Consider the following 13094-nt stretch of genomic DNA (forward strand, 5'->3'; position numbering starts at 1 on the left):
TTGGCCACAAATACACACCAAATATTAAATAGGAGTTTAGGATTCAAAAGGCTGTAACTACTTAGTAGTTAAGAAAACTAACTCAATCATATATTTTAGTGTAAATATGATGATGTTCTTCCTGCTATTCCTGGCCAGTTTCACACCATTTCGAGTATAGGTTAGAGCCGTGGTTCTCAAATATTAACTTGCGTTAGAATCACCTGGAGGTCTTACTAACCACAGGTTGCTGGCATCCAGCCCCAGAGTTTCTGGTTTGTCTGGCTCTGTCGCCCAGGCTGGAGTGCAGTGGCGCGATCTCAGCTCACTGCAAGCTCCGCCTCCCGGGTTCAGGCCACTTTCCTGCCTCAGCCCCCGAGTATCTGGGACTACAGGCGCCCGCCACCACGCCCGGCTAATTTTTTTGTATTTTTAGTAGAGACGGGATTTCATGTGTTAGCCAGGGCGGTCTTGATCTCCTGACCTCCTGATCCTCCCGCCTCGGCCTCCCAAAGTGCTGGGATTACAAGGGTGAGTCACCGCGCCGGCCAAGAATTTACATTTCTAACAAATTGCCAGGAGATGCTGATGTTTTCTAGTCTGGAGACCATATATTGAGAGGCTCTGGATTAGAGAAAAGTCTCATAAATCTATGGAGTTAGCCATAGAATTATACATCGTTTGCTGCTGATTCCTCCATAGATGGGTCCACCTTTGCTTCTTTACAGTTACTTGGGATTTCTCAATTTCTCCTAATCCCCTTTCTTCACTCCCATACTCAAAGGAAGTGGATCTAAGAATGAAACACTGAAAATCTATGAAGTCCTGATTGGTCCCACGTTAGCTGTATGGTACTCTGCTTTCACTATAATCTGAATGCAAATTTAAGTGTATGGTAAAGAACAATTCTGTTCTATTAATACATCCACCAGGGATCTGCAGGTCTTTTATCTTCTGATTCCCACACTGGGGCAAGAGTGCCTCATATTCCCAGTGTCTGCTGACCCCTAGTGGTTTGTTATGCCTCCTGCTACACCTAGATTAATTTTTAAAAACTAAACTCATAGAGGATTTGGGTTTGGGGTGATTGTAATAGTGAATAATTCACAGTATTGACCATCATATTCAATCTGAGGGGACATAAACATATTCATATTTTTTCCTGCTTTGAATATGATTTTTGAGACAGGGTCTGGCTATGTTCCTTAGGCTAGTCTTCAACTACTGGACTCAAGCAATCCTCCCATCTCAGCCTCAGGAGTAGCTGGGATCACAAGCGTATGCTCCTGCATTTGGCTCTTGCTTTGCATATTCTTAATATAAAGTAACAATTGATTGACAAAGCTTTCCACTTCTTGAAAATAAAATCTGTCAGTCAACTTCTTGCAAATTCAGCACAGTGGGTTCTCTACAAAATCCAACTGTTTGCTCAAGATTTATTTTATATAACTGTAGAGATTAAAATCTGTGCGTAAAAGCAGACTTTGTGTGGTTCCAAAGACGTAATTTGATGGCATATTTAAATAGGTATACCGTGTAAATCAAATGTGAAGATAATGACAGTTATTTCAGAGAACATTTAAGTCAGATTAAGTTTCCAATTGAGCTGCTCAATATCCCTGAATATGAACAGATCTGCCAGAAAATTTGCTGGCTTTACTACAGCACATAGTTGTTAAATCAGTATACTTATAAACAAAATCCAGAGAGATATTCTCCCTGATGGACAAAAATGATTCAAATAAAACAAAATGCATTAAATATGCCATATTGCTTATACTTAAAAATTGTAATTTTCAGTGTTTAAAACACAAAGGAGTTTAAAACTGAGAAGAACAGTATTAGAAATGACTGCTACTTCGATAATTCTTGAATCAAACATAATCTTGAATTCTTGACACATGTAAGGTATTGTAGAGTACTGATTAGTTATACAAACGTTTCTATACCATCATCTTGTGTATTACTTCAACGAGATTGATATTAGGTGAAGAATAGTGCCAAAAGTCCCTCCAACACTATTTGTTGCCCTCCCATCTCTCAATGCATCCAAAGTGAGGGGCATAGAGAACACTAAATTCCCCTGGAGAGCCAAAGAGGATAAACAGTCTTCACAATGAACAATCTTTGTATTAAGTGTTGGCCTAATCACCTCACAGTAAAAACACACAGAAACTCTGACTTCCTACCAGATTAAGGTGACCCAGCCATTCTGCATGCATAATTAGAGAGAAGAGAACTCAATAAAGAACCTTCTCTCAAGAAGCACAGGAGAAATCCGCTCAGGGGAAACAGAGAGGTCTTACTGTGTGTACACTATTTCAACATTTAAGGATCTCTCTTTAGGTAGATAGATCACTAGCCAGGAATTTGCTTCCCTTTTATCTCTATTTCAAAGTCTTTTTCTGGCAGATTCTTTTAAGATCTCATCAGTTATGTGAGTATAGTGCTTTACTCACTATGACATTTTACTTTATTGGGATGCAGAATGAGGACTTGCTACTAAAGCACAAATTGTGAAGAGAGAGGATTTATTACACTTTTGCACATAGAAAGAGTATTATCTGAAAAAAATATGTACCTGCAAATGACCTAGACTTACAATATTAATAACAGATTTACCTGTTTCAGAGACATGAAATATAAATCACTCTAAGGAATTTGTAATGCATTAACATTGCATAAAGCAGGGTTATCTTGGGTAGAGATTTGTCTCTCTAGTATCTTCATTTCAGTTGGAGATTTTGCAATGTTGTTAATGTTTTGCAAATGTTATTGTGCATATTGATAAACCAAAAATGTGAATCTCTAAATATCCAGCTCTTGAAGTTTACAATCCAGGATTTTATCTCCGAACTTTGTAGGATGGCTGCTATTCTTTCATTTTTCCTCTATGTCGCTTACTCCAATCAATGAGAAATGCCTTTCAAAACATAGTGTATGTTACTTAGAAAAAGCTATACAGATAGATTTCTTAATTGATACATAACAGATGTACATATATTGGGGGTACATGTAATAGTGTAATACATTCATATAATGCATAAAGATAAAATCAGGGTAATTAGGAGATCTCTAACCTGAAGTATTTATCTTTTCTTTATGCTACAAGCATTATAATTCATCTTTTCTTGCTATTTTGAAATGTATAAGAGATTATTTTTAAGTACAGTCTCTCTATGATTTATTGAACAGTAGGTCTCCAAATATGTAATTATATAGAAGAAATAAGACTTAGTGTTATAGATATCTGTAACATCATATACAAAATGATGGTATAAAACAATTCATATAATCGATATTTCAGTTTCACTTCCCTGCCTTTAATCATGCTGTTGGTACCACTTGAAATATCCATTTATTTCCCTCCTCATGTAAAAAGTCAAAATTCGCCTTTTCCAAGGAGTTCTCCCTAACCTGTCAACACCTATAATTTTCTTCTTTTTATGACTGCTAACATACTCACTATTTGTGCCACCAACTTTTTTACTACATTAGATCTATATTGTTATATATTTGCAGGTTTCTCTATCTGTAGTGTAGGCTTCTTAGAAGGTTCAGAACTTTGTTTTCTATTGTTCCTGAATTCCAGGTCATGGAATGGTAACACTTAATAAGTGCTCAGTAAAAATTATTTGAATTAAATTTAATGTCAACATCCAGTGTCATCCTAGTTTGGCTGGCAGATGCAGAGGCCTCTGAGAAGTAATGAGCAACTAAAAAAGAATAATTCTTGTATATTGGTTCCTAAATACCAAATTCCAAACTCCTGAAGAAATACATGATTTGAAATTTACAAAAGTCTTAATTGGCTAACTTTCTGCAACCTGGCAGAGAAAATTTACAATAAAAATTTGTATTAATGTTTCCCCTGATATCTTTATTATTAATGATTTTTTCACAGATCTCCAACTTTTTCAGAGACCTTATAAAATTGTCATACAAATTTTTGTGGCATGTTTGGTTGTTTTCATATAACTTGAAAATCGACAGCAGGATATACCTCCAACCAATTATGATCTGATTCTTATAAGGTAAAATTTATTTCAGGCTTAAATAAAAGTAACTAGAAAACTCTGCAAGGACAAGAATATAAATGGCCCTGATGATTCACAAAAGGAGAGGTGTTGCAATCATAGGTACTGGGATACGACAGTCAGAGAGGCACAACCATCACACCCTTAAATTATAGCATTCTTGGTGATGTCAGAAGCTCCAGAAACCTATTCCTCCTACACACAAACACATCCTCAACCTAACTGTTCACCCACAGTAATGGAGGGGAACATTAATATCATCTTTTCAGCTCAGAATTAATTTTATGTATCTGTGCATAACTGGATTTCAGGAAGAACTAAATGGGATCTGTAGGATATATGTGAACAACTAATTAGCCACAAAGTTTCTTATAATATCTTCACTTGAATGATTCTTTCATTGAAAATAATGGTCTACATCCTATGGTGAAACAGATTGAGTCAACTGTTCCCTCTCTGAGCTTTTCGAGTGGTGAGCTGATGAATTTGTCCTCTGTAGGTGGGATAATTTGGGCCTTAAATTCCTGTGTCTTTTCCTTTTTAACAGTTGCCCATTTCCTTAAAATATCTACCCTCCTTGTCTGTGTATACTCAACCTAGTTTGATGAGAAGCAAATTAAAGTATCTAGGAAATGATTATATCCAACAGGGAATGATAATATAAAAGGAGATGAATAGTCCATAGCATTAGGATAAGACCCTTTGGTCTACAAATTATCTGAGTATATAAAATATTGATAAGTGAGATAGCCAAAGTTCACAGAGTAAGTACTGTGTGTGTGTGTGTGTGTGTGTGTGTGTACGTGCATGTACATGCATTACTGCCAAGTAGACTTAAGCAGTGGTTGAAAAAAATTGGAAATGTTAATACATCCCTTAGAAGTTGAAGCACTTTTTATGAGAATATGATTAGCTCTAACTGCATAATTGTGTTCTTTGATGAAATGATAATCATACCGCTACCATAAGCAAAACTTGTAATTTCTAATAAATTTTCAAGTCACTTTCATGGTGATAACCATTCAACTACGACCAGTGATAATAGATAGAATTAGCTGAGTGTGTTGTATTTGCCAGGCATTGTGCATACGATATCTCACTTTTCATCTACCAGACAATTCCAAGTGGTCAGCAACTACGCTTGCAGAGTAGTCAGTTCTTCTCATTCTGCAGATGAGAACACAAAGTCTTAGGCAGATGAGCGAAGCTTCTGAAGATCATCCAGGTAGAAAATGGAAAAGCAGAGACTCAGGGCTGAATATTAGCCACCAACTTAACGATAGGATTTATGCTAGAGGCTATTCTATGATCATTTGGTATCTGGTTTTAACAGTATTTTCTGAATTAAAAAATTAGGAAAATAGCCTGATAGGAACATCAGTTTATAGTCAGGAGGAAAGAACAGCATGTTTGAAATTCTAATTCTATTGGATAATTACGACAATATAATAGTTTACGCTTTTGAGCACAGGGCAGATTCCAGTCTATGAAACAGTAAGCTACCATACACTAGAGTTCGGCTTTAGTTAAATGTGATCTTTGAAACATGATACATAAATCTTCTGCATTAGAATGTGAGTTCCTGAATTGATTTGCTCTTGGTAACCAAGAGAAAATTAAGCAAGGCCTTAATGAATGGTAACTTTTATTTCCTAAGGACGTATTGTGAAAAATCCACCGTCCTTTGGAGCGGAAAGTTCTCAGATGAAGGACAATGCTAACGTAAAATAGATGATTTCATGTTGTATTCAAAACAAGTTTCTATAGACTGTGATAGAACTGGAATGACTTTCCTGTTTCTCTACTGAAATCATAATGTGAATGTCTTTCATAAAATAATAATAATTTTAAGCAAACAGCGTGTTGGCCAAAATTGTTGGGTCGTTCTCAGTTAAAATTTAGTATTAATATGGCTAACTCATAAATAATTCAACATTGATATAAACACTGCTCAGTTTCCACAGAAAAATATTTTCCCAAGTCCCAGAAATCATTTTTGCAGTTCATTTTTATTACACAAAAGCTTGCCATATTAATCAGCAGAAGAAATTTTAACTATTCAGTAGTTTTAAAAGGTTGCATTTAAGACTTGATACTTGAAGTGGAATGATGAATCAAATTTGATGTAAAATATTTTGCCTTAAAAAATCCTCCAATGAAATAATCAGAGGGAAAAGCGACAGTAAAATGTAGAACTTGTCATTTTTAAGAGCCAATATCATCCTAAATGGTAGGGATTCAGTTTCTGTGAAGCCCTTCTTGGGCTCAAGTTCTACACTTTAATGTGATAATCAGCTTAAGCTAAAATTTTTTGCAGTTTTGGACAGAAAAGTTTGGTGCTTGAAACAGATGCAAATGAATGCTAAGACAGGAGAAATCTTGCTGAATTCAATTTAAAGAGCTGCCTTCCGTAAAATTCTGTCTACTGGCCGTCTCATCGAACGAAGCAACAGACAGGGAAACCAAGGTTATCAGTCTAGTATTCTCCTGCTTGAAATTTTCTACACGATGTGTTCCTCTCAGTGTCTCACATTTTAAGCATTGAGTAATTGCTCAAATTTATTGGAATCATAAATGTTAAAGGATTATCGAGACCATCGTAATCCAGTTTACTAATTTTAGAGAAGAAAATCGAATTCAGAGATGTTGTATGTGACTACCTCAATGCTACAAAAACTTGCCCAAGGTACCAAAATATTCAGTTATTATACTGATGTTGATTAGTCTGTAAGCTCGCCATTAGTACTGTCACATTACTGCAGCCTTGCAAACAGTAAAACTCATTAACAAATATACCAATATGTTTGTGACCAAAAAATCAATCTTTTGAAACAATTTCCTCAAGAAGATATAGAAACATTCTAGTAATTGGCAAAATGTTTTGGAGTCACCTTTTCAGAACCAGATTTTATGACATTAATCCATTAATTTATTTAGGACTGAACAGCAATTGAGAGCGTACTATGCATTGGGCACTGCAAATAAAGAAGTAAAAGATGGTATATCCTTCTTCTTATGGACAGCAGGAAAAGTAAAGACAAATGAAAGGAGAGATGAGTAGGAAATATAGTAAATAAAATTGGAAGATTAATTAGATATAAGCTGTGCAAGTGATAGAAGAGAAGGAGAAGGTTATTAATAATAATTTACATATACTATATTAGGCACTGTTCTAAGTCTTTATCAAAACTAATCCTCAAACCAATCCTATGAGGTATAACTATTATCATCTGTATTTTACAGATGAGGAAACCGAGACTCAGAAAGGTTGAAAAACTTGCCCAAAGTTACAAGGCTAGGATATAAACCCAGGAAGATCAACTATAGAATCCACATTCTTAAACATTAAGCTACCTGATTTTTTTTTTTTTTTGATTTTTTTTTTTTTTTGAGACGGGAGTTTTGCTCTTGTTGCCAGGCTGGAGTGCCATGGCGCAATCTCAGCTCACTGCAACCTCCACCTGCCAGGTACAAGCGATTCTCCTGTCTCAGCCTCCCAAGTAGCTCGGATTACAAGTATGTGCCACCACACCCTACTAATTTTTTTGTATTTAGTAGAGACGGGGTTTCACCATGTTAGTCAGGCTGACCGCGAACTCCTGACCTCAGGTGATCCACCCTCCTCAGCCTCCCAAACTGCTGGGATTACAGGTGTGCGCCACTGTGCCCAATCGCTATCTGATTTTGATAGATTACTTATGATGGCTTGAGAGTCTAAGCAGATAACAGTATTTCTGAAATAAATTAGTTATGAAGGAGTAGAAATAGGTAATAAGGAAAGGAAAAAGATGGTCAATTTCTTTATTTGGACAGATTTGATGTATCTCTTAAGGAGTCAGCATTTGTAACTATTCATCAAGGCTGCAGACATCTCTTTGAAAGTTATGAGCACAAGAGGTAGCAGTTAAAAATATGAATATGGCCAAGTTTCCTCAGAGAGCATAATGATTGAGAAATGGGGTTACCTGAAGTACAAACACCAGCGTTTAAGGAAATCTAGCAGAAAATAAGCCAATAAAATTAACTGAGATAAAAATGTCAAAAGGAAAAAATAATAAAACATGAGAAAATTATATGAAGAGTTCAAGAACAAGGGCATGTTTCACAGTATTGACTTCGAAGAGAATTAAAGAAATACAAGAACTAAACATTGGTCACTGGAGTTGATAACAAGGAAGTTATTCCAGTGAAAGAGTAAAAAAACTATTCTGTGGTATGTAGAAGCATGATTTTGAGGTGGTCAGGAGTTAGTGACAAGATGACCTCCTTTGAAGAAACTTTATTACCAAGTGAAAAAAATAGAGTGAGGGGAAGCAGAAAAGGATTTTTTTTTTTTTTTCTGGATAATCACATCCTGATGTTTGTATAAAAAGAGACTGCATCAAGTTGATATCTCACTTTTAAATGATAAGCTAATTGTATTCACAAACAAAAAAGTCTCTTAAGGGGAAATTATTTGCCAACATTTGAGATGTGTAAAAAAGTATGTTGCAAACCCTAAGATTAATGCCATAAAATAAAACTCAGATGTATTTTAGTAAATGTACATAGCACCAGAAACTGCACTTGGCTCTAGAGGTCAATAATGCAGACAGAGTTCAGAAATAAATTTTTGGTAAACAAAGATAATATGCCAAATTACTACAAGATAATGAAAGAGAGTATATTCCATTAATAAATTATATAAGGTAAAGTATTTTGTGAAAAGATATTTGGCAGCTGCAATAATATTTAGAAAAAGAAATGCTTCAGTCTATCTGCAATACAATTAAATTTGGATTAGAAATGTCATGCAATATGGAATTTGTATATTCTTGGTTTAGTTTAGACCCTGATTAAGCCATAGCTTATCATAGTTAGAGGTTCTAATGTTATTAATGTTTCTTCTAAAATAGAATTCTGACACATCTGTAAGAGAAAAGCTTGATCACCATTAGACAAATAAGTAAATATTCCCGCTTTCCATTATTATAAAGAATATACACATTGTACATTCAAGAATAGTTTAGAAAAAAAAATACTGAAGTAGTAAAAGGCCCAGAAAACCCTTCCTCTTGTATTTTCTATCTCAGATTGCAACACTGTTCAATTAATTGTGGAAGATGTGAGAAACCGTGCTATACTCTTCATTTCCCCACTGCCCACATAAATCACTACTCCCATCCAGTTCTGCTACTTGCGTATACATGAAGCCTAGCTATCATCTAGATTTGAGTTATCATTTTCTTTAGTCTTAGAACAAATCAAACTGCTTTCAATTCTGCTCCATCTCAATCTCAATCCATTCCACAGACCTAGTGATCATTCTGAAATGGAAATCGGTATCTTCAATGTCTTTTGATCATCAGCAGATGGAAGACCAAGATTCTCAACATGATTTTAAAAAGTTTAATGATCTGACTCATGTTGTCTTCCATCTCTACATTCAGGCCAAACTGAACCCTCACAGTATTTCAGATACTCCAGGCACAATCCTATTCCAGCCTTTGCAGAAACTGGCCCCTCTCCATGTAATACCCTATCCCCATCTTGCCAACTTCTTTACCAGGCTAATGCCTACTCTTCTTTCATTTGCCCACATAGATATCTTCTATACAAATCCTCCCTTGAAGCCACCAGATTGAATTAGGCATCTCTCCCAAAGTTCCCTTTGCAGCCTGTACTTATCCCATCAGAACATCTCTAAAACTACGCTGAAATTGCCTCTTTACATATAATCTTTCTACTTGAGGCAACTTAAAAACAAAGAGTTTGTCTTCTTTACTTTTAGGCATATACCAGCAGAAGAATAAATGAATAAGAACAACTCATTTCTATATATAATATGCCAGTAAATTTAGACAAATAACTTTCTCTCCACAAGCCTCTGTTTACACATCTGTCGAAGCATAGACTTACAGAAAAGAGAAAAAGATATAATAAAGCTAGAACCCATCAATAATAATAAGGCAAATTTTAATGTATGCTATATTGTTGAAATTTTTTATAGTAATGATTCCTTGTGAAAGCAATATTACAGATAAAGCTGCTTTTACAAGCAGCTTGAAAGAGCAACATGATATTCTTCTTGTGCAGCACTCCATATTCCAGATTTGAGCTTTCCCATCCACATTTTGATAGAGTCTATCAGTCAAAGGATTCCCTGAAGAAAACTACAATAGTAACCCAAGAATTAATGACTAGTTACTAAGAGTTTGCTTCAATAGATTAGAGCTGTTTGAATAACAAAGATGTTACCCAGCAAAGATATAAATACATATTGTTCTGCAATAGAATTCTTAATATACGGGGTATAGTAGAATAAGACAACCTTAAAAATTAACTCAACTCTTTGGAGATTTCTGCATAGAATTGCTTATGGGTGTATTCATTTTACCAAAAAATATATATATAAATTTAAGGAAACAAATTTGCACTGTATAAAACATGATAAATATTAAGAATTGTGTTTAACAATTCTTATGAAATTGTATAAGCCTTAAACATCTTATATCTAATTTCTGTGCCTAATAATTATATAGGGATTATAATAAACTATACAATTTATGTTCCCACTCCTAGAAATTCTGAGTCAGTACTCTGGTTCAAGGCAGAGGAATTTACATTTTAATGAGCACCTCAAATGATTCTAGTATATGTTTCAATCAATTCACACTTTAGTATCCTCTCCACAAAATGTGTGCATCTTTGTTTCTTATTTTAGTTAATATATTGTTGAATATAGCTGCTCATGTAGAGTAACATTTGTAGATACTTGTAATGCGGGGAAGGGGATTCCCATTTTCCATATTCAATTTGAGTTCCAATAATATTAATGTATTTTTCTTACATTTTAACTAGAACTCTATGTATTAAGAATAGGTGGCTACACAACAGACAATGATAATGATGTTTTCACATGACTCTTTGCCAAATACTGGTATTAAATTAGAAGATGGAGTGAAAAGCCCTGAAATGCACATGAGAAGAGCTGTTCTGCCATACTTTGCCGTGCCCTTAGGCAAAGTATTTCTGTGACCTTGGACAAGGCATCTAATGGCTGTGGACCCCAAGAGCCATATCTGTGAAAATAGATTGGAGTCGTTTAAAAAGTATAATTGTATTGCATATCTTATGTAATAGGTATAGTCTATTCATAACAGAAAAGAGAGGGAATGAAACTTAAGGAAAATAATCATTCTAGGATGGTACCAACTTCTCAGTCAGCATCTTTAGTAAAGGGAATGATGGCAAGGCCTTATCAGATACTCATCCAGTAGATAAAAGTATTAGTTCATAATCTAGTTGTGCAACAAGGTTTCTATGAAAAGCTGAGTTAGGATCCATTAAGTGCTAACAAAGTTGATTTGGGGAATTCTGTATGTAAGAGTAATTCTGCATAGGTATGAAGTCATAGTCCATTCTCTGGAAACAGAGATTCCATGGTTTTTAAAATAAAGTGCACATCTATTTCAATGAAAAAGGGTCATGGGACTTCTTTCTACGGTGTTCCTTCTTTGAAGGATAGAAGGTATAATTGAATATCCTTGCAGAGGATATACCTGAGAAGGAATTTACAAGATTCTGCTGCTGTTCTAGACTTGGGAAATACAAGTATGAATCGTTGACAAATATTTTAACTTTCAAAAGTCCCACAAGGTGAGAGTGATTACTCAGGTTTTCAGTGATCTAACACAAGGATTACATAATTCTTTTCTAATTCCTGAATCTAGAAGTCATCCTACTTATCAAGCACAATTTAAGAGATGAAATAGGCTGGGCGCGGTGGCTCAAGCCTGTAATCCCAGCACTTTGGGAGGCCAAGGCGGGGGGATCATGAGGTCAGGAGATCGAGACCATCCTGGCTAACACAGTGAAACCCCGTCTCTACTAAAAAATACAAAAAGTTAGCCGGGTGTGGTGGCGGGCGCCTGTAGTCCCAGCTACTTGGGAGGCTGAGGCAGGAGAATGGCGTAAACCTGGGAGGTGGAGCTTGCAGTGAGCGGAGATCCGGCTACTGCACTCCAGCCTGGGCGACAGAGCGAGACTCCATCTCCAAAAAAAAAAAAAGAGATGAAATAATGAGTTCTCCCAGTCCACAACATCTATCTTCAGGGATAGCTGATGGTTATCATAAATAGAAATGACCCCTGGGAGCTTCTGGTACCAAAAATGGGGAACTTGCTCAGGGACTTGTACATTTTTTTCTACCTATTACTGACATATGTATGTCAACTCTGCCACATTGGCATTAATAATATTTTACCCTGAAATAGCAGAGTTGTGCATGGATTGGGGAAAAGGGAAATAATTAATAAAGAAAAGAGAGCTCGATCGCATTATTCTAAATTGCTTTAGGTAAAACAGTCTGGATATTCATACATCTTTTAAAACATTTGTATCACCAATTTTTGTGTGTATATGCATGGGTATTTTTCTTTTTTCTTTTTTTTTTTTTTTTTTCCTTTTAAGATGAGGTCTTGCTCTGTTGCCCAGGCTGTAGTACAGTGGCACAATCGTAGCTCACTGCTGCAGCCTCCACCTCCCAGGTTCAAGTGATCCTCCCACCTAAGCCTCCCAAGTACCTGGGGCTACAGGCACATGCCACCACAGTTCTAATGATTTTATTTTTTATGGACACAACATGGTCTTGCTGTGTTGCCCAGGCTGATCTCCAACCCCTAGGTTCAAGCAATCCTGCCTCCTTGGCCTCCCAAAGTGCTGAGATTATAGGCATGATCCCAGTCTTGTATCACCTCTTTAGCAAGAATTCCCATTACTATTTTTGTAAGGGTCATTGAGGCTCAGAACAGTTAAATAAATTGGCATGACAGAAATACAGATATGTAATATATATATAGCATATATTATTATTATTGTGGTTTCCAACTCTTATCCCCCATATATTTATTATTTTTGTTAAGACACTGTTACTTTTTAATAACTTTTTAAGTTATGTATTTTTCTTCACATGATTTTCATAGAGCTTTAAATATATAAATTTAAATGTATGTACCTTTATACCTAAAACTCTCACAATGGGCTAAGTTGCCGGCTCATTTGTGAAGTTGATGATTATGCTTTACAAATGAATGCTTT

This window comes from Piliocolobus tephrosceles, unplaced genomic scaffold, assembly GCF_002776525.5.
Source record: "Piliocolobus tephrosceles isolate RC106 unplaced genomic scaffold, ASM277652v3 unscaffolded_43, whole genome shotgun sequence".
Classification (NCBI taxonomy): Eukaryota; Metazoa; Chordata; class Mammalia; order Primates; family Cercopithecidae; genus Piliocolobus; species Piliocolobus tephrosceles.